Raw genomic sequence first — 24,305 nt, 5'->3', positions numbered from 1 at the left:
TCCGCTTATGGACATTAACCAGACGTACATTCCCGTATGGGCGAAAAAGTCTATAATTTAAATAATGATGATGGGTTCAATAGAGAATTGTGTAGTCTTAACTTCTTTAGTGCTGTAATCATGTCAAATTGCTGACAACACTTGTTGCATGGTGCTTAAAGCATAGACAACACCATGTTAAATGCAGAGTCATTTGATAAAATGTAGTCAGTATTTTAGACCCTTTACAGCCAGACCAAATCGTTGGGCACACGAAGTTAATGAAAGGAGTGGCTTGACAGTATATGCTGCGAGCGGCTTGTAGTTGGCGGTTTGCTGTACTATTCGACGAGTAATAGATTTCTTATCAGATAAATACAGATTTGAGGTTGTTTTAATCACATAATACAATGGACTTTGCGTTACTCTATGGCAATGCTCTGAAGAGAAATTACAAGCATGCACTAAGCGTTATCAGACTTTAGCTAGGAAACCAAATAATGCAAATGTTATTTACAATGAAGTACAAGATACCAAATAATGCAAATGTTATTTACAATGAAGTACAAGATACCAAATAATGCAAACGTTATTTACAATGAAGTACAAGATACCAAATAATGCAAAAAGGTTATTTACAATGAAGTACAAGATACCAAATAATGCAAACGTTATTTACAATGAAGTACAAGATACCAAATAATGCAAATGTTATTTACAATGAAGTACAAGATACCAAATAATGCAAATGTTATTTACAATGAAGTACAAGATAGCAAATAATGCAAACGTTATTTACAATGAAGTACAAGATACCAAATAATGCAAAAATGTTATTTACAATGAAGTACAAGATACCAAATAATGCAAACGTTATTTACAATGAAGTACAAGATACCAAATAATGCAAACGTTATTTACAATGAAGTACAAGATACCAAATAATGTAAATGTTATTTACAATGAAGTACAAGATACCAAATAATGCAAAAAGGTTATTTACAATGAAGTACAAGATACCAAATAATGCAAATGTTATTTACAATGAAGTACAAGATACCAAATAATGCAAACGTTATTTACAATGAAGTACAAGATACCAAATAATGCAAATGTTATTTACAATGAAGTACAAGATACCAAATAATGCAAACGTTATTTACAATGAAGTACAAGATACCAAATAATGCAAATGTTATTTACAATGAAGTACAAGATAGCAAATAATGCAAACGTTATTTACAATGAAGTACAAGATGCCAAATAATGCAAACGTTGTTTACAATGAAGTACAAGATACCAAATAATGCAAACGTTATTTACAATGAAGTACAAGATACCAAATAATGCAAAAAGGTTATTTACAATGAAGTACAAGATACCAAATAATGCAAACGTTATTTACAATGAAGTACAAGATACCAAATAATGCAAATGTTATTTACAATGAAGTACAAAGATACCAAATAATGCAAATGTTATTTACAATGAAGTACAAGATACCAAATAATGCAAACGTTATTTACAATGAAGTACAAGATACCAAATAATGCAAACGTTATTTACAATGAAGTACAAAGATACCAAATAATGCAAACGTTATTTACAATGAAGTACAAGATACCAAATAATGCAAATGTTATTTACAATGAAGTACAAGATACCAAATAATGCAAACGTTATTTACAATGAAGTACAAGATACCAAATAATGCAAACGTTATTTACAATGAAGTACAAGATACCAAATAATGCAAACGTTATTTACAATGAAGTACAAGATACCAAATAATGCAAATGTTATTTACAATGAAGTACAAGATAGCAAATAATGCAAACGTTATTTACAATGAAGTACAAGATACCAAATAATGCAAACGTTGTTTACAATGAAGTACAAGATACCAAATAATGCAAACGTTATTTACAATGAAGTACAAGATACCAAATAATGCAAAAAGGTTATTTACAATGAAGTACAAGATACCAAATAATGCAAACGTTATTTACAATGAAGTACAAGATACCAAATAATGCAAATGTTATTTACAATGAAGTACAAAGATACCAAAAAATGCAAATGTTATTTACAATGAAGTACAAGATACCAAATAATGCAAACGTTATTTACAATGAAGTACAAGATACCAAATAATGCAAATGTTATTTACAATGAAGTACAAAGATACCAAATAATGCAAACGTTATTTACAATGAAGTACAAGATACCAAATAATGCAAATGTTATTTACAGTGAAGTACAAGATACCAAATAATGCAAATGTTATTTACAATGAAGTACAAGATACCAAATAATGCAAATGTTATTTACAATGAAGTACAAAGATACCAAATAATGCAAACGTTATTTACAATGAAGTACAAGATACCAAATAATGCAAATGTTATTTACAATGAAGTACAAGATACCAAATAATGCAAACGTTATTTACAATGAAGTACAAGATACCAAATAATGCAAAAAGGTTATTTACAATGAAGTACAAAGATACCAAATAATGCAAATGTTATTTACAATGAAGTACAAGATACCAAATAATGCAAACGTTATTTACAATGAAGTACAAGATACCAAATAATGCAAATGTTATTTACAATGAAGTACAAAGATACCAAATAATGCAAACGTTATTTACAATGAAGTACAAGATACCAAATAATGCAAATGTTATTTACAATGAAGTACAAGATACCAAATAATGCAAACGTTATTTACAATGAAGTACAAGATACCAAATAATGCAAAAAGGTTATTTACAATGAAGTACAAGATACCAAATAATGCAAACGTTATTTACAATGAAGTACAAGATACCAAATAATGCAAACGTTATTTACAATGAAGTACAAGATACCAAATAATGCAAACGTTATTTACAATGAAGTACAAGATACCAAATAATGCAAAAACGTTATTTACAATGAAGTACAAGATAGCAAATAATGCAAACGTTATTTACAATGAAGTACAAGATACCAAATAATGCAAACGTTATTTACAATGAAGTACAAGATACCAAATAATGCAAACGTTATTTACAATGAAGTACAAGATACCAAATAATGCAAACGTTATTTACAATGAAGTACAAGATACCAAATAATGCAAAAACGTTATTTACAATGAAGTACAAGATACCAAATAATGCAAAAATGTTATTTACAATGAAGTACAAAGATACTATACATCAACATGATACAAACTGCTGCTAAAAACAAGCTGTATACATGTTTCGTAATTGTGATATATCTACTAGCTTTATTTTTATAAAATGCAATACACGAAGAAATGGGTGGGTGGGCATTAGCGCAGCCATTTTCGATCAATTCATACAGTAAATGATCCAAGAACACGGCTCACGTCATGCAGGCCATTTTCGATCAATTCATACAGTAAATGATCCAAGAACACGGCTCAAGTCATGCAGGCCATTTTCGATCAATTCATACAGTAAACGACCCAATAACATGGCTCGCGTCATGCAGGCCATTTTCGATCAATTCATACTGTAAATGACCCAAGAACAAGGTGATATCCTTTCTTGCAATCTTAATTATTCGGTACCAAAAGCAAAGGCAATGAAAACAGCCACCGAAAATTAAAGAGGCATTTACTCGAAACAGCAAGACCCAATGCAGCCATGAGTGAAATGTAATAAGAGGAAGTTTAAAGGGTCAAAGACAGAAATATAGGGCACTAGTTTATTAAGAGGAAAATATTTAAAAACCTAAGTCTCCTTCGATGTGAGCGGGAAAAAACCACACGAAACAAAACAACAAAAGCTGATCTATTGTAAATACAAAACCTGCTGTCCTTCATTACTTATTTTTTTTAAAAAGGGAAAATCTCTTGGAGAGGGTCCAACTTGTAGCATTCAATAAGTCTAGCACAATCAGTCTTTGATGCTAACGCAATGCATTGGAAGTTTAACAAACATAACAACCACTCTAAATCACTTGTTTCATTTACGTCCAAAGCTCGAATTAAGCGAAATTTTTAATACAGCATCTTAAAGTTGGGGAGCTTTGATTTAGTGCATTTGAACTTAACCTTTTACACTGTCTGGCGCGAGTGACAGTTGGCAACCAAGTACAGCAGGAGAAAAGTTTCCCGAGGATCGCAAATCAACCCAGTTGCAAGTGTTATGTATATTTGATTTAGTTTATCTTTGATTTAATTTCATTATCTGTTTTGTTAGTTTTAAAAAAAAAATTTCATTCCATTACATGTTAAAGTAATGTAATTTTGTTTACTGGAATTTTACATTTTCCAAAAATTAGTTTGACCTGTTTTTTCTTTTAAAGACCTAAAATATAACTTTGTACCCTTCTGCTGACCTAGTTCCTGACCTTGATTCAAAATTAGTTGGAGTAAACACAACTTTTTTGTTCATTTTTAATGTTTGATTTAAAGAGTGGAATCGAGGCTGTACTGGTGTATGTGACTTTTTACATGTAATAGCCTCTATTTCGAAATTTTGGTTTTACCGGAATTGCGCAGTAGTCAGGTTTAATACTAATGTTTTGAAAAATAATCTGAGTTGGGCTTTTAAACACTTAGATATCAAGGTGTTTTTGTTCTGTTGTGACCAGTTGGAGTTTAACATTTTAATTTTTCTTCAAATTATTTGGATTCTAAGAGATTGATTCTTTTCCCTGGAGAATATTTAAGTGTTCATACAGAATTCTTGGACAGAGACATTTATTGAAATTTTATTCGGAATTCAAACACCGAAATATTATTTTCCGTGTTACAACAAAGACTGTAGACACATCGGTGCTACACTGGCTGTAGCATATGCCATCGCCTCCCATTTTGGATTTTCGTCGGGACTCGAACTCAAATTCATTAGAACATTTTATTACTAGGACTTCTAAATTTAAATTCTTGGATTATTCTTCGATTTTCTTTTGTGTTGGACTCTTAAAATCGTAAATTTTTTTTTGTTCCATTTTTCCATTGTTTTTCTAGGGTAATAAATTATGTAATAAAGTTTACAAAGCTTGTTGTCTTCACTCTATTCTTGTTATTGTTTATGAGAGCCTAAACACGTAAGACACAACCACGTGGGAAGATTTACGAAATGTCATTTTGAATGGTAGTCTTTGTGAGATTGGACAAGAGTTATCTAATCGACTGAGTAACCTTCATAGTTTTCGTTGCATAACGTATGCGATTTCGCTCAAAACTGATTGAAGCAAAAGAAAATTGCTATTGGGGACAGACTAACTAAAGGACAGGGCCTGGACCGGTCGGTTCATATGGTTCGTTGTCAAAGGTCCAGGACCTAACCAGAGGGCAGTCCATTTCCAATGATATTACCTTCTTCGGTAATAAATATATGTTACGATTCTATGATCTTAAACTAAGAAAAAAGAGAAAACCAGCTCGTTTTGTAAAATGCAACAAATAATTTATTTTCTTAGAATTCAAGGTGAAAGTTTTAATGGAACTTACTGTATTTGGAATTAAATCCCAAACAATCCTGAAAGATCTATCACAAGTCCAAATGCATGAAATTCCAATTAAATTCCATTGTTATTCCCAGTAAATTCAGATACTGAATGTGTTGATGTGCCTGTAGTCTCGAATGTGCCGATGTGCCGATGGCCTGGAATATGGTAATGTGTTAAACAGTTTTTTGATGTATTACAAGAATATAATTCAAAATGCCCTTGTCTGAAGTGACAAGTCCAAACTAATGTTTCAGTCCAATAACATTATTCAACACTTTGTAATTCCAGTGAATACAAATTTTAATAAATAGTTCCAAGAAAATTAAACACTGAATACATCAATAAGACTGAGTCTGCATCGTATGTTAAAGCAAGAATGAGTCATTTTTCAGGGAAACTACATTATATAAAAAGGTTAGACACTTTAATAAAGTTAAGATGTAGGTCAGTTTCCTTCCTAAACCATTCTAATTTGTCAACAAAGTTAGGAATCTCCAAGTGAGTAACTAATATCCTACATTCAAAAAGAAGTAAGCATGTTTATCTCCATTGATATTGATCTGTTTATTTAATCTATACTCAAAGAGAAATATTTTGTGTTGTTTACAAAATAAATTTCACTGGTTAGGTATACCATTAATTTGATTTTAAACAAAGACCAAGTACAAAACACAGATATACATAACATATAATCACTGAGAAACTCAATAAACAATACAAAATAAAAATACATAACACCATCTCTTTCTCTTTTTAATGGAGTGAACAAACATTTTCTTTATTTATTATGTTTGTAACAATGCGATTTTCTTGACGTCAACCGCTGAGATGGACCAATCACCAAATTCTTTTATTCACTCTGTATGTTTTGCGAGGCGTCGTGTTTGGTGTGACGTCATCTGCTGATACGGACCGTTAAAAAGGACAAGTTATTAACATAAAATTATAGTTTACCGTAGAATAGTTTTAAAATACTATGTGACAACATTTTCAACCAGAAGGACAAAGTTTAACATTTGTATGTAGTAAATAAATTCTATCACAGGAACGATGCTCGATATATAATTTTTGTTGAAGGACGTAATCATCCGGCACGCACTCGTCTTTTTCCTATGCTAGATGAATAACCTCGACTTTCTGAAGGAAACTCAAAATGTAATCGTAGCGTTACTTCCAAAATAAGTGAGGTTTGGTGGACGAACACCCGGCAAAATGTGCGAAAAACTGATTCTTATTAAATAACAGGTATTGAACAAACACTCGATGACGTTTCAACAATCAATGAAATCCCTACACTTTTAATGTTTAATGTTGCTTATGCAAATTTGTAACAAAAACAAATATGAAGAAATCATTTGGTATCAATAACTTGCAATTACTGCTTACGTTAATAATAGTCATGTCCGGCATTCTAATTAGCGTCTAGCTATCTTGACGTAATAACAACCGCGTGCTTGACAATTCCACCCATATATATTATTATGTTTCCTATTCAAATATGTACATATATTTTCGTACGCTGCTACAGTTTCCACAGTTAACTAATGTATGCATTAACGCGTTTTCGCTTGTGTGCGCTTTACTGTTCAATGTTTTATATAAGTTTGTCTAATTCCATAAGTTGTAAAAATTACAACAATAAAGTTTTATTTGTTATCTAAATTTAAATTTAATCGGCAAACACATTTCTGGTTATTACCTAGGGCTGTTACATCAAATGCACAAAAGAAACTAATGATATAGATTTCATTAAACGTCGCTAAGCAACGTCGATATTTGCGGCGAAATGATTAATTTTAAACCACTGATACTGAGTCATGAAAGGAATTGTCTTTTTTTTTAAATATATGATTTATTGCTGAAATTCAGCTTTAATGGATTTACAATTGCATTCAGCTACCACCCACTGAATCATGGAGTGGATGACATTTCTATCCTTTACAAATGAAAGCGCTCCTTCCGTGTGTTTCGTATGCATGACATATACAAAATATTACTAAATAGTTAACTAAGGGATTTGCGTTGAATGCCGGGTAAGACTTGCTCAGTATTTTAAAGCGTCCGAAGGAAGTTCGATGAGAAAAGATTTATTTTGTAGAGAAATACTTTTATACGCTATCGAAGAGTGATACTTTAATACGCTGTAGCGAGATACTTTAATACCATGGATATTTTCATATGCTGGACAGGGATACTATAATACGCCGTAGAGGGATACTTTAATACGCTGTAGAGAAATACCTTTATATGCTATCGAAGAGGGATACTTTAATACGCTTTAAAGATATACTTTAATACGCTGTACAGGGATGCTTTAATACGCTGTAGAGGGATACTTTAATACGCTGTACAGGGATATTTCATTCGCTGGACATGGATACCTTAATACGCTGTATAAGGATACTTTAATACGTTTGACAGGGAGAATTTTAAACGCTGAAGCAGAATACTATATTACACTGGACAGGGATACTTTCATACGCTGGACAGGGATACTTACATACGCTGGACAGGGATACTTTAAGACGCTGTACAAGGATACTTTAATACGCTGGACAGGGATACTTTCATACGCTGTATAGGGGCAATTTAATACGCTGGACATGGATACTTTCATACGCTGGACAGGGATACTTTCATACGCTATAGAGGATAGGGATACCTTGATGCGCTATAGACGGATACTTTGCTATTCTGTATTGGGAGACTTTAATACGCTGTTGCAGAGGGATACTTTTATATTCTATAGAGGGAATCTTTTATATGCTGTAGAGGGATACTTTATACACTGTCCAGGGATACCTGTATACACTGTATATGGACACTTTATACGGTGTAGATGGATACTTTACATTGTGTGGAGTGATACCTTTAGACACTGTCCAGAGATACTTTATACACTGCCAAAGGATACTTTTATATGTTGCTGAGGGATACTTTATACGCCATAGAGGGATATATTTGTACACTGTAGAGGGATGATTTATTTACTGTCGAAATATACCTTTATACGCTGTCGAGGGATATCTGTATGCGCCAAAGAGGGATACTTTTATACTCTCTAGAAGAGGGGACCGGTCTTAAAGATATTTTGAAACATGAAAACTGCACTTTTTATACACTTTTTCTCTTATATTTTAGCAACCATCCGTCAGTACACATGTTATATAGACATCGCGTAGATATGGCTTACTACAAAAGATTGAGGGAATAGAAACAAATTAATTTTATTTAGTTTGAGCATTTTTTTTTCTTAAATTTGTAATTGGACGCTACAAAAGATATAATATAGAAGGTAGTGGCTAATACTCTTTTTCTTCTCTTGTAATAAATTAACTGTAAACATGTGTGAATATATGGCGGCTGTTTCGATGACGAGAAGCTAAACGTTTTAATAGCCAGAGTGAAGGGTCTTTTGGTAAAACATTAGCCTTTAGTCCAGGCACACAAAGAAGGAGGATAAACAGCGAAAGAGTATGTGAAAGACGATGAGAAAGGAAGAAAGAAGTTAAAATGAGAAAGTATCTATTAAAATGTGTCCAACAGAGCGTAGAAAGTTGAGAAAACATGCATAACAGAAATGGGTGTGGGTAACAAAAGAATAACAATATGAATAAAAAAGGGCAAAATGGCAAAATTAAGAGTGAACAGTGCTTTCTTCTGGAGCGAATCGTTGCGTTGAAGGAGATGAATCGTTTGGAAAATACGGGGCAATATGTGTACAAGACCCGTGGAAGTTAAAGTGAGCTTAAGTAAATCATTTTCATTTTTCGAGAAATGTATGAACGATATAAAAAATACAAATGTCTCCTTCATAAGGACAACACAAAAAGGTATTTAAAGCTAAATTACCATATGGAGGGAGGGATTGAAACAGGTAAAACTGTTGTATCACCACACAAAAAGGTATTAAAGCTCAATTACTACATAGAGTCAGGGATAGAAACAGTTCGATACGTTGTATCACCACACAAAAAGGTGTTTAAAGCTAATTCACTAAATGGAGTGAGGGATTGAAACAGTCCGATGAGTTGAATCACCAAACAAAAAGGTGTTTCAAGCTAAACTACTAACTGGAGTGAGGGATTCAAACAGTCCGATGAGTTGAATCACCAAACAGAAAGGTGTTTCAAGCTAAACTAATATATGGAGTGAGGGATCGAAACAGTTCGATGCATTGTATTACCACGCAAAAGATGTATTTCAAACTAAATTACTATATGGAGTGAGGGATTGACACAGTTCGATGCGTTGTACGATCACACAAAAAGGTACTTAGACTAAATGGAGTGAGGGATTGAAACAGATCGATGAGTTGTATCACCATACAAAATGGTGTTTAAAGCTAAATTACGATATGAAGTCAGGGATTGAAACAGTCCGATGCTTTGAATCACCACACATAAAGGTGTTTAAAGTTAAACTACTATATGGAGTGAGGGATTGAAACAGTCCGATGCTTTGAATCACCACACATAAAGGTGTTTAAAGCTAAACTACTATATGGAGTGAGGGATTGAAACAGTCCGATGCCTTGTATCACCACACAAAAAAGGTGTTTAAAGCTAAATTAGGATCTGAAGTGAGGGATTTAAACAGTCCGATGCTTTGAATCACCACACAAAAGGGTTCTACTTCTAAGGGTTCTACTTATATTGCAAAACACAACCCTAATTTCCTTATCGGAAAATATTGCTTTGCAGAACGTATCGTACAGGTATGTTAATTAATAAACTGTAGAATCAGTCTGACTAAAATCAGACTGGAATGGTGTAATAATAGTTTTGTTACCTAAGTTATTAAATATGTTTGCAAATCAGTCTTTCAAAAAAACCAACGCCAACAGCACTGAGAAGCGATATTAATCTTAATTAGATAAGATGGAAGGGTGGCCCTTCTTACAACTGGGCAAATATTTGTTTATTTCCGAACTACTAACCAACTAACCAAGTATGTGTTCATTCTTCATCAGTAGGTATATTTTATTTCCTTTCTAAAAAAAGAATAGTTTACATTTAATTAGTGCAAGTAATCAAGAGTTATTCAAACCATGTTGCACTAAGAAAATTCAACATTACAACACATTTTCTCATGCGCATATCCCAGAAAGCACAAGAGTCCTTTACTTTTTAACGAAGTTTCAATTTTCCCTGACATATCATTAAATGTCCTCACTTTCCTGAAAACTTAAAATTCCCTGACGTTTCCTTGACCCGTGATAGCCCTGTTTATGCGGATTTCAAGCCGCATGCAATTATGAGTGTCATCCATTATGTTAAGGCTCGTGTCAAAGTTTTAAAAACAAAACAACAATAAATTAGAAATCAGACAGACATGGAAACAACATGAGAGGTCATGCATGCAAACAAGTTAGAAATAAATTAATTAAAACAACCGATGTACAGTGCAGATGATCTGTGTACATGATTTAAACTTTAAACTCTAAGCTGAGACACATGTACATCTACAATACGGTGTAGACTTGTACGATGACGTGTGACATACTAAGTTAAGGAAAATAACTGACTTAATGAGGATACACAGATGTAAGTATATATATCACTGACAATCCGGTCATTAACCTTGCTCACGAGTTCATGCCAGTTTAGAGACCATCACGTAAAATACGAGCCTCGTAAACTGTCATGATCACACACGACCTGAGTGTAGGAACTTATCATGTTTCTGGTAACAGTTGTACACGGTGTTTCTTTTTACAGTAATTTCCTTTGAAATCTAGAATACAGTTCCCCTATTTACATTATACACTATTTTGTTTTCATTTACGAGAAAGAACCACGGTATTAGAGTGGTTAGCGTGCCCGACTCGCGACCTAACGGATAGCGTTCGGATATTTCCACTGGACCAGCCCCTTGTCGGCTACTGTGATGTGTTTCGTTGGGCAAGATGCTTCAGTCGAAATGCATCTAAATAACCATTCTGTGTTGCTGATCATAAAGCGTCGAATCAAACCGAAGTCTTTTACTTAGAACATAATAAATAATTGGAGGTCGGACTGGGTCAAAGTCCGTAAAAAAAAAAACATAACTGCTATCGACGCAAGAAATTGCAAACTACGGGATGCTAGATATTAAAGGCAAAACACCATGCAGCACGTGCGCCACGTTAAGAAAACGAAAGTTTATTTTATAGAACAAGAATACCGATATCGGACTGGTTCCGTGATATGAATTCAAGAAATGCGGGTTCAAAACCACCTAATGATATTTTATATTTTCTAATAACACCCATTTGATACAAGGTTTATAGATCAAGAAGAAGAAGAACCGTTGTTTTCCATAGACCCGTCTAATCACAGGTACAGAGATACCTTGAACCAATCAAGTATTTGTGTCAAGTGGAACAAAATGGAGTCTTCACTAACTCGATAGATAAATACAACCTTTATCCAACCATTGGTTTTCATAGAATTGCGTGACTATAGGCAATACAAATCCTTTGGACTAATGTGTGTCAAACGAAAGAAAATTGAGACTATTCACTAAATCGACAAATATATGATATGTGTATGTCATCAACTAGATTTTTTAACGTGGGAATAAAAAAAAAATAGCCTTGACTTAGAGAAGTCATTAAGTGCGTCCCGCCCCCATCCCCATCTTCTGACCATATTACCATTAAACACATTAATTTTAGCACCCAAAGTTAGTGCCTCCATAAATGGTAAGGAAGGCTTACTATATATATATATATATATATATATATATATATATATATATATATATATATATATATATATATATATATATATATATATATTTGTATATTCGTGCTTAAGTAGAAAATTATATATCATAGTATTTTTCGTATTTCTGAACTTTGAAGAAAATATGAGCTGGCACTTATTACTTGTGAGAATGAAAACAGAGCATGCGCATTATAAAAAGAAAGAAAAGAATAAGAGACGGTCGTATGGTAATTTGCTTTATCTATAAGAGCAATCACCTAAATTCAGTCCCGGATGAATATATTAACCCATACTTCTTTATGAACAGAACGTTTATTCATGATACATATGTACTATTCAACAAATGGAGATGAATTATCTTGACAACCTATATTGAATCAGGTTTCCTTCTAAAATCGTTATAAACTAGAACTTAAATAAGGATTTGCATTTACTATTTATGCGGAAAGGGCAGATATAGGGTTACCCCTGTCAATCCATTAGTGTGTCAGTATTAATGACCGTCGCACTTTAAGTTTCCAGTTTCCATCGTTTTCTCAGGCACTGGATGCTGTAGGATCGTACCAAGTGGGATTGTAGGAAAAGGTAAGAAGCTTTCTGCCACCCCACTCTTTTCTTTGAGAACAGTTTCTAGTTTGAAAGTTACTGATCCTTCAACCTCTGTCTGCCAGCCAATTACATGAATTCGAAATGCATAGGTGACTTTGATGTACAAAATGACAAATGATAACCGATCCATAAATCATGGAAAAAACAGTAGAAAATAAATTGTATAAAAATCCCACATATTCCTTTTTATGTGATGCCATATTTTACTAATTGAACTGTCTTTTCTTCCTTCGCACACCCCTCACCCCATTTTAAAATGTATTCTAGAGATTTATTTTTTTCCAGTAACCCATAAAAATAAAAGTACATTATTCGTTGTCTGTATCCTCTCGCTCATGCAGAAAAAAAAGGAAAAATTGAATTGCATGTAAGTGATGAATGAGCATTACATGTTACTCACACGATTTCCCAGAAACTTTTGCAAAACATATTTCCATTTTAACTAAATAAAAATTATACAATTTATCCTGGCTCTAAATCGTGACTTCGTAACTTGAAAATATTGAGAAAACTTCTGATATAAAAGTTACAAATAGTGGTGTTTCGTCTTTTGTTCAAGAAGTCTTTTGTACGTTTTTCACGAAACGTTTCATTTCACCGCTAATATACATGTAATTCTACACCGTTATGTACCGCCGCAGCTTATTTTAGTACTCTCTTGCATTTCAGTGAGTACGCGGTTGTGATACAATTTGATACGACAGCGTATGACCACTGAAGAATGAATCACTGGTAAAATAGGTTCGTCCAGATTTTTATAGTACTTTTCAAATGAGCACAAAAGTATTTCTATTTATTGCCCAGAGTTCAGATTTACCGTCATGATGACAGGGCATCACTTTTATTGCATACCCATATTCAGGACAGAGACGTCGGCCAGAGCACATCGTGCTTGCTTCCAAAGGGTGGAAGAAGAAATGCTGGAAAAGCATGTTCCCACGTGCAGTCAGCAAATTACCATAAGAATAATGGAGCATGCCAACAGCTCTACATGGACAGTATATTGCAGTGGACAGCATATCATACTTCAGAATAAGGTCACAAGGTGACCAACCCACCTCACTAAAATAGAAGCAGGTACTATACGTCTAATTATTAGTTGGAACACCACTAGCCTGAACTGGGGAGAGCCACCTTGACAAACTTCAGAGAGAGGCCAGACCAGGAGAGCTGGAGGAGTAGCCGACTGAATAAAGAACTGGGCCGAGAGATAGCTACATGGAAGAGCCTGTGAGAATTCCTATGGTTAGACGGGAAGGCGACACTCCATAAGAATGTGTGGCGGCTACCGGGGAAACCTTGGAATAGAGCTTATCCAGAAGTGTAGCTCAGATGTACAGCCGAAGACCAAAGAAGATCCTAGACCCAAATTCACTAATGAGGCACAAATCAATGTCGCTGACAGTTTAACTCATTATATACGTTTCTTTCCTTAATGCATACCTTTTTGCTATATCAATATACGTATATCATTCCAAAAAATCATTGTAAACAATAAATAAAGCTTCGATCTGAAAATATCGAAACCTAAATGGCGTATATAAATACCTACGTTACTGTCGCTAGTGTAATTAGGAACCAATTCTGTCAGATAAAGATGAAAAATAAAACTGAAAATTGAATCAAAAAGTGTCTGAATCAATCGTGTATACTCTTTGAGAAATCTAAAATCAAATTTTGAATAATTATACCCTGAACATTCATTCACGAGACTTCAGAATGTAGGTCGCTAAGGTCATGATACATACGTAACCCTTATTTCCGCACGACATTTTATGTGTAAAATGAGGAGTTTGGGGAGTATAAAAGGCGCTCAAAATTCACTTGTAGTTTTATTATATAAAAAAACAACAAATTAAATGATTATTGTTGATGCAAAAAAAAAATTACATGCCATATGTTGTGATGTTCATTGGGTATACAATATGGGATACTTACGTTACTCATTCCAAATAATATGAAATCAAAATGAAAGGATTGAATAAACCCTTCGAAAATGTAATCATGTTTCATATATGTCTGAAAATAAAATCTTGAAAAATCTATCAAGTAATATTTTGACAAATTTTAGCATAATTAATGCTTAATAATAATACGTACATTACCGATACATACGTGACAAAGAAATACTAAACAACGGAACACGTGATGATAGCCGGCCAATTTTGCATGCTGAAAGGTGTCATGCCGCTATCTTTCAATTTTCTGTATTAAAAAAAAAAACCACAAAGTACAACGAGGACAAGCCAGTAAAATTGTGTTATACTCTGTGTACTAAAGCCCACCTATAGGTAAGCGATTCCAATTAAAACGTTTGATTGACACATGCGTTTTTATTGGACAGGACTCAGTAAAAAAAAAAAAAGAAAGAGAAGATATACATTAAAATATCGTGACCTCTTTGTTTACAAGCGATTTAATCACTGTGTATAAAGTACTGATACATACGTTACAGAGCGTAACGTATGTATTAAGACATAATCCAGAACAAAAATAATTATCAGTGTAAAATATGAGTACAATTTAGATCTTCAGTTTAGCTCTACTCTACAGTAATTCTTAAAAACACAATTAATATTGGATACATTTTTTAAAAGTTTTAAAAGTGATTATAAATGACATGAGAATATTCGGTGATTAATGGTTGAAGGACTAGCATAAAAAGAAAAAATCTTTAGTGCGAAGGTAAATTATAAACAAACTAGGAAATAAAATCAGTGCAAAGGTAAATTAGAAACAAACAATGAGTGTAAATATTTATATTAAAAAAATTAATTTCAGCTATACTCAATACTTTACATGATAATTTTGTAACGTATTATCGACACTTACGTCATTAGTCCCAAACCGGTGAAAAGGGGGGACTCTAGGTTTGCACTGACTCGTTCTTGTCTTATGTTATGTGTTTAGGCTCTAATAAACAGTAACTAGAAAAAAGTAAAGACAACAAGCTTTGTAAAATTTAACAAATAATTTATTTCCTTGGAGGGATAAAAAAAGGTAAAAAGGAAAAATGGAACTTATGCTTTTAAGAATCAAATCCAAAAATAATCCAAGAATTAAAAATTAGAAGCCCTAATAATATAATGTTCTAAAGAAATCTGAGTTCAAGTCCCAACGAACATCCGAAATGGAAGGCGATGACGTATACTATAGCTAGTATATTGTGCTGTTATGTCTACAGTTCTTTGTTATTCACACAGACAATATTATTCCGGTGTTTGAATTCCGAATAAAATTCAAAGAAATGTCTTTGTCCAAGAATTCTGTATTAATACTAAATATTTCCAGGAAAAAGAATTAATCTTTTAGAATCCAAATAATTTCAATAAAAATTGAAATGTAATTCCAAACTGGTCACAACAAAACGAACACCATGACATCAAGTATTTTCAAGCCCAAACTGACTAAATTCTCTATAAACATCGGTATTATACATGACTACTGCGCAATTCCGGTAAAACTAGAATTTCGAAATAGAAGCTGTTTACATCTCTATTCCCCATACGACCTTGACAAAAACCAATCATTTTAATCGAAGAATAAGATAAAAATAGAAAGTTGTTTACTTGACTCACTGATTTCTGAATCAAGGTGATAAATTGCACAGGTGGCTTACACATTTTTGGTATTTTAATATTGTCCATTAGAAATACTGACCTAGATTTGTTGAAAGTATGAGCTGACGTTTTAGGTCTCTGTGCGCTTCCGCCTTTTGCCGGTTTCTTTGCCTATCTCGGACATTTAGTATCAGGTCGGAGACGTGGATCAATTTCCACCCGTCCATAATACCAGGTGTCCCGATGTGACTTCATGTTCGCTACCAATTCTGCTTTGGCTGACACCTGGTATCCCAGGAGAACAGACTGGAACTTCTCTATTTAACATGAGTGTGTGCTGGGTCCATTCCCATTCATGTATAGCCGTCGTACATTCAGGTCGTTAAAGACTTAATACAGTCCCACGACCTGAGGCTAACTAACAACACTCTTTGAGTGCATAAATGCCTGGGGGAATGTGGCTCGGATTCCTTCCCCCAGGAATAATAAAACATCCTGCTGTGCAGGAATTAACCAGACGTACATGCCCAGCTGGGCGAACACGTCTATAATCAAATAGTCAAGTCATCACACACCCAGATTCGAACTACTTAGGTGCCTTCTTTGACGTCCACACGTGGATATTTTTAGACATAGTCAATATAACTTGTATAACGCAGATACGCAGCCTGTGTACCAAAATTTGGAAAAGAAAAATGTGCATTTCAACCCAATTATTTTAATGATTTGATATTACTGCAATCAACCTCACTCTAGGATTTCATGATCAGTGTTTATAATAAATACACGCAACCATCTTCTTTGTTGTCCGCAACACGTTGAAAGGTTATGCGAAAAATGTTATAGCTATGCACTAAAACTACTTTCGCCTGCGTAAGTACATTTATGGGTGGTGTAATGAAGTTGGGTCTAATTTTTACCTTACTCCGTGATGATGATGAGCTGAGCCCGGAAGGGTCAACTGAACTGCTCCATAGTGGTCACATGGTTTTCATTAGCCAATCATTTGTGGGGGCTTGCAAATGCGCACAGTTAATTCAATTGTAATTAACGTCACTTTCAACTGAACCCTAGCGGACCAAAAATAATTGGAGAAAAATAATTTGTGGAATTTAAATCCCACAGTCAACTTCCAAGATTTGCCATACTAGTTGGCACTGTGCTTTACAGCTTTTGTGGTATTTGTAACATGAGTGAACCTTTTCACAAATTTATTTTTCACTACTACTTTGAAGATGTCTCTTGCTTCAGTTACGGGCCATTCCATTTGTAAATGCCTAGCACGGTTTCTTACCTCCACACAGACGATCGTCTTGCCCTGGATTTTAATTTGAAAATGTCGCCTCGTTGAAGTTGCACGGTGTTGGAGGAAGAACAGTGTAGAAATGGATGAAGTTCGACATGTCTTCCCTTTGTTTTCTTTGTCCGGATATTGTTGTTTTGCTTTTGGGCGACAATGACATACAAGCTGATCCTGTGCCCCACGTATTAGCCTTCACAATTACATCGTAAGTACCATGTCAAACAAATTGTAATAAGCCTGATGTTTCCCAGTTTCATGCGTAGTGGTCATACACCTTATAATTATTTCGACGTTGCACGGTCGGTGAATGGAATTCTGCGAACGGAAGTCACTTCCTATCCATACATTACATTTTGGGAACATTGTGTCCTTTCCCCACCGAAAGCAAGAATTGCAGGGATAAATCCCGAGCAGACGGAGTGCACTTGTCAAACAAAGGGCAATGGCATTTGTATAAATCACTTAGGGGTGCAATCATGACTACTTGCAAGAAAATTTATAAGTTAGACTAAAAGACTGAAGCCATTGAGTTCTCACTACATATATTTTCTGTATTTGTTTCTTTTCCTTTAATATCCTTGTGTTTTCCTTCCGTTTCCTACATAATTACACTCTATATTAACACATTACATATAATTATTGCTTTTCGGTACGTTTTTCAGCTTGTCATTAACAGCGCCTACATCAGGTAAAACTTTCTGGAGCATCATTCCTTTAGTTTGGCAAGATTATAATCAATATCGGTACACCCTTGGCTCTTCAGTTCTACAGTACATATATTAGCTACACTCTGCATGCTGGAATTACAAGTCGCCAATTTTATCCAACTATTTCCACTTCACTCTACTAGTTTCAAATTCAGCGTGCATCTATTGATTCTATATTTTTGGACTTTGTCTGCAAATTCAATTCTGCCTGCTGTCATGTCAAGTAATATGGTGGGTCCGTGTGACTCGAGCAGTTTTCAAGTTCATTCTATATCACTTGACTCTTCCTTTTTTGAGTTTGTGCTCTACCTTGACTCTTCGTGCTATTATTACAAGTTATCAAGTGAATGCTTCGACTTGACTACCAGTTATCAAGTGAATCATAGAGCACTAGACTCTATTATTACAAGTTATGAAGTAGATATTTCTACTTCACTCTACCAGTTATCAAGTTGATCAGAGATCACTTTAGTCAACCGCCTCAGCTATACATGCTATGTTACTAGTTCCCAAGAGGGTCCATCGACTTGATTACTAGTATCAAGTCGCTCTTGACCACTTGACTCTTTCCATCTGCATCGTGTCATTCATATTCATCTCTTTCCACTTGCATCTACTGGGCGATTCAGTTCTCAGTTTTGGCAACTGGCTTCAATCTCAATGCTACAAATTCTACGTGCATGGTGTGTCTCCTAACCCGTATCTAGCTGGTCGTGTTGACAGCAGTTATTTAGCGTGTTAGTCACCATGACTTATGCAATTTGTACACCATGTAACAATTTCACTCCTACTTCCACAATACGGAAATGCTGCTTTCTGGCTCCACAGAAAAAATCTTCCAAGGAGGTACAGATGGTAGACTCTATGAATACCACACGCAAAAGAGCGCCTCTGCGACGAAAATCTTCAAATGGGGTACAGCGGGTGGTGGATTCCAGAAATGGCAGGCATAGAAGAACATCCTCAGCTCCAGCTCCTGGCACTTCTTCATCCCTTGATGCTGAGGCGATAAAAACATAACAACTGACACCATCAAGGCCCACGTGGATGACCGATTGGCCAACATTTTCAGCACCCTGCAACAGATAGATCAATCAGCCGATAATCCGTCACCTGCTGCATCTACGTCACAGCAGCGGAATCATGAGGTGTTGGACCAGACCGTAGAGATGGCAACGTCAGAGTTGGTGGAAAATACACTGATAGGTACTGCTACTTTGTGCACCCCTATAAATGTTCCCAGTCAGTCGGCACTGCCATGTCAAAACCAATCCACATTTGTTAGTGCATCCACTCAGATCACAGCTGCTATCCCTATAAAGGTCAAACAACACATTTTGGAAGACCAGCACATTGATTTAGCTATGATTCTTCCTGATAGGAGTGAGGAGAACTTTAAGATGCAGAGTGATATTGACCGGACATCTCCCGAAATAAAATTGGTCCTATGTCATAATAAAACCCCTGTTTCCATTACTCACAGGCTGCTTGCTTGGAATCAGTTCGTATCAATTCTCGCAGAAAGTAAAACAGTATCAGTTGCAGGTTTGTCGCAACATATGGAAACAGTAATGACTCTTTCCAACAAAAATGCCAACTGACGTTACTATGACGAGCAGTTTCGTCAACTGGTCAGTCGTCAAGAAGCCGAATGGGGCACAACACACTTAAGAGTTGTACCTGCAGTCGGGTTTAGACTTGCAAGGGATGGCACAATCTCAGGATGCTGTTTCTCTCCAACAGGTCCACAGATTCCTCCAGCTCTCAACCTGTGCAGAGGAAAATTCCAGAACAGGTCCAGGAACTACCGACATTAACAGACTGGGAGTAATATTGTCCATGTTAATACAACGTGTTCTTTCTCCATCTTCGGTAGAATCTTACAGGCGCAGATGAAAATATTATATCGATTTTTCAACTGCTTTAAAACTCCAGAGCACTTTCCCGGTTTCAAGTACCAATTTGGCACTATTTATCTCGTATCTTTCTGAAAAACACTATGCACCAACAACCATATCTACCTATGTCTACGCTATTGGCTATGTGCACAAACTAGAAAATGTCCCTGATCCAGACAATTCCTTTCTTATTCAAAACAAAAACTCGTGCAAATGCTTTATAAACATTTACCGCACACAGATGCCAGACTATCAACTGATAAATGTATATTACAAAAGCTCGTTCTAGTCCTTCCGACATTTACCCACAATGCTTTTCGTGCGGCTGTATTAAAGTTTATGTTTCTTCTTGCATCTGATGCATTTCTGTGGGTAGGGAAAATGACCGTTAGACAGCCTGGTTGCAGCAATCCAAACTTGCTTCCGTATTCTCAGGTTCGGATCAGTGACGACGGCTTAGTTGTCCAGTTTACACATTATAAACACTCCAAGGGTACCCTTTTTCGCCTAAGTGTCGTGCCCCACAAAGTACAACACCAGTGCCATGTCCACGCGCAACGTCAATATTTACAAGTGCGGGGTTGTCAGGCGGGACTACTCTTCCTTACCTGTGGGGGTTGCCCATTACTAGGAAAGTGTTCCACCAAGCCCTGCGCAGGGTTGCCCATAACTAGGCTTGTGTTCAACCAAGCTCTGCGTACATCGATCCTAAAATGCGGTTTTAATCAGGAACGTCATTTTTGGGATGGGTGGGTGGGATGGGTGGGAAGGGCATTTGCCACCCCATGAATTTGCATGTGCTGCAAAATTGCTGTAGCCTATATACGAAAATTAACAAGCCCGTCAAGTTTTGCTCTAAATTTACTCAGCCTGAGCCAGCTCGTTGATATTTGCACGAATCAAGTTTTGCCCACCCCCCAATCATGTTTTGCCCCCCCCCCCCCAAAAAAAAAATGTTGACTTACCTGCTTTTAATCCTCAGTTATTCAAGACTCATAGTTTTAGGATTGGGGCTGCCACAAACGGTGCTAACCAGGGTCTCTTAGACAGTCTTTTTCGGGTCTTGGGTCGGTGGAGGTCCGATGCCTTTAAGAAATATATACGCCTGAGCGATAGAATTTCCAGTTTGTAATTTAGTGCTGACTTCCCTTGTTGTAAACGTCATCATATCACTTTCTGTTGTTTTGTTCTGCTTTACAATTCTTCATCCAGGTCTCGTGGGTGCACAGACCGATACAGCCGTCTACGTCATACGGGCACTGCACTTCGTATGGGTTCACTGAAGAACACTTTACTTCACATGGGTTCATTCAAGGCGTGACCATCTTGCAACACATTCTTCCAGTGGCGTTCTGCGACATGTAATACATCCTCTCCGCGAGATGGGGTGCACAATTCGGCACTATCTGATTATTATGCTTTCTTTTCCTTCCATGTTTGTTTGCTTTACTTGATTGCTGCAGGTTTTTCCCCCTTTTTTCTTCTTTCCATTTTGGGCTACACAGAGAGCGCAGGATGTGTCTTGCCCTTTCTGTGTTGTGGCGGTAGGAGCCGAAATTTCAAGCACCTGAGCTTCATTATGCATGTAAAGTAAGGCTAAAGAATGTACGAAGTTTGCATAGAGAATATATGCCATTACAGCAGTAACTTTGATATGCATTTGTATATCTTTTGACTTGAATTATGTTTTATTTCTATATTTAATCTATACTGAAGTCACTAAAAGTAGCCTGCAGCAACAATCCTGGAGAATGTTATGATTTCTTCCCTAATGCTGAACTCTAACAACGCTCACCTAGCAGCGTCCTTCTTGATTCAGTTACCTGTTTCCTCTATCTTGCTGTTCCTACGGCTACAAACAAACACCTAACCATAAAGGAGATTGTGGTATAAAAACACCCACCAATAATAAAACTCTCCAGTATGAACTTCTACAGTCTATTATTTGTCACATCATTTCCCTGGGCTTGTTTTATTGTCTCTTACAACGATTTTATCATCACATTATTTTGGGGTTCACTCCTCGTTGTTGGCACAGGGCCTCGTATCGTTGCTTACAATTTACCTGTCATACTTGTACTATATAATAACTACAAGGGAGGACACCTGACTCCTTGCTCGCTGATATTTCAAGCTACGCTTTGCGCAGCTTAATAAATTTGGTACCGATTTTTGTTCAGGCATTCGACTGTGTATCCCTATTAAAAGTTTGACTTAATATCATACCTTTAAGGAATGCTAAATCATTTTCCCACGTTACTACTCGATATGGCCTCATCGCGCCCGCTTAATACACAAGTGAGATCCCGCTGAATGGAATACTGTCTTCTCATTGGTTAAAAGTAAATCACGTCCTGTATTTATTTATAACTTATTTTCAGTTGGCGAATGAGAAGTAGTATTCCATTCAACGCGTTGTTCTTGCATATTAGGCGGGCGCGATCGGGGCCATGTAGAGCGGTTTATTCTTAAATAGTTCACGCGAGCAATGAGATTATAATAATAATAATAATAATGAGGACGTTATATAGCGCCTAATTCTTAGAAGCTCTACGCACTTTACAACATTAGACAACACCTATAACATAAAAACATATATAATGATATTATTACAACAACAAAAAACACCATGAAATTAAAACAACATAATTGTCCTCCCTTGTAGTTATTATGTCGTACATGTATGACAGGTCAATTGTAAGCAACGATAGGTTCATGTTTATACATAACATTAATAATATGACCCAATTAAAATTACCTTATTTCACCACGTATGATATCTGTCCAATTTTTATGCGAGCAGGTTGTATATATGCACTTGTTACGTGGACAAAACTTAAAGCGAATGGCGCGCAATCACACTGAAATTCAACAAAATGAATAACACGCTGAGCACATGTACTGAGGTTGCAAGTACATAGACCCAGAGCAAATTTACTGAGGTTGCAAGTTACACGATGGGCACATTTACTGAGATGGCAAGTACTTACACGCTGAGAACATATACTAAGGTTGCACGTACTTATACGATGAGAACATTTACTGAGGTTGCAAGTACTTACACGCTGAGAACATTTACTGAGGTTGCAAGTACTTACACGCTGAGAACATTTACTGAGGTTGCAAGTACTTACACGATGATAACATTTAATAAGATTGTATGTAGTTAGATGCTGAGATGAACTATTAAATTAGATACAACGGAATATAAAAAAACGAAACAATACTATTGATGTGGTGGAAGGTAGCGTTCAATTAAACAAAATAGAAAAAAAAAACAATTAAACGATAAAGAAAACATTAAACTAATTTGGAACAAGGGTTTACAACGGAAACAGTTGATACATTGTGAGTGAAAAAGAGTCAAAAGGACACTCGAATTAAGCAAAGCATTGATGCATTTAAAGCTAAAAGCATGTTTGGAGAGTCACGACGGTCATAGAGCATGTTTGGAGAGTGAAAATTGTCACTGAGCATGTTTGGAAAGTCATATTTGTCATAGAGCATGTTTGGAAAGTTACAATTGTCAATAGAGCATGTTTGGAGAGTCACGGATGTCACTGAGCATGTTTGGAGAGTTACAATTGTCACTGAGAATGTTTTCATTAAGCATGTTTGGAGAGTCACAATTGTCATAGAGCTTGTTGTCATAGAGCATGTTTGGAGAGTTACAATTGTCACAGAGCATGTTTGGAGAGTCAAAATTGTCATAGAGCATGTTTGGATAGTAACAATTGTCATAGAGCATGTTTGGAGAGTCACAATTGTCAAAGAGCATGCTTGTATAGCCGCAATTGTCATAGAGCATGTTGTCATAGAGCATGTTTGGAGAGTTACAATTGTCACATAGCATGTTTGGAGAGTCACAAGTGTCATAGAGCATGTTTGGATAGTAACAATTGTTGTAGAACATGTTTGAATAGTCACAATTGTCATAGAGAATGTTTGGATAGGTACAATTGTCATAGAGCATGTTTGGAGACTCACAATTGTCATAGAGCATGTTTGGATAGTCACAATTGTTATAGAGCATGTTTGGATAGTCACAATTATCACAGAGCA

General features: G+C 35.5%; 1 protein-coding gene across 1 annotated transcript in view; it reads right to left on the bottom strand.

Annotated features, from left to right (window-relative positions):
- LOC149792512 (uncharacterized) overlaps positions 1 to 24,305 on the bottom strand; it is a 61,272-nt gene that overhangs the window by 22,579 nt on the left and 14,388 nt on the right. The window lies entirely within an intron of this gene.

The sequence above is a fragment of the Sinohyriopsis cumingii genome, chromosome 9 (genome assembly GCF_028554795.1).
Source record: "Sinohyriopsis cumingii isolate HCF-2022 chromosome 9, ASM2855479v2, whole genome shotgun sequence".
Lineage (NCBI taxonomy): Eukaryota > Metazoa > Mollusca > Bivalvia > Unionida > Unionidae > Sinohyriopsis > Sinohyriopsis cumingii.
The sequence above is the reverse complement of the archived record's forward strand: the minus strand, read 5'-3'. Positions and strand labels throughout refer to the sequence as shown.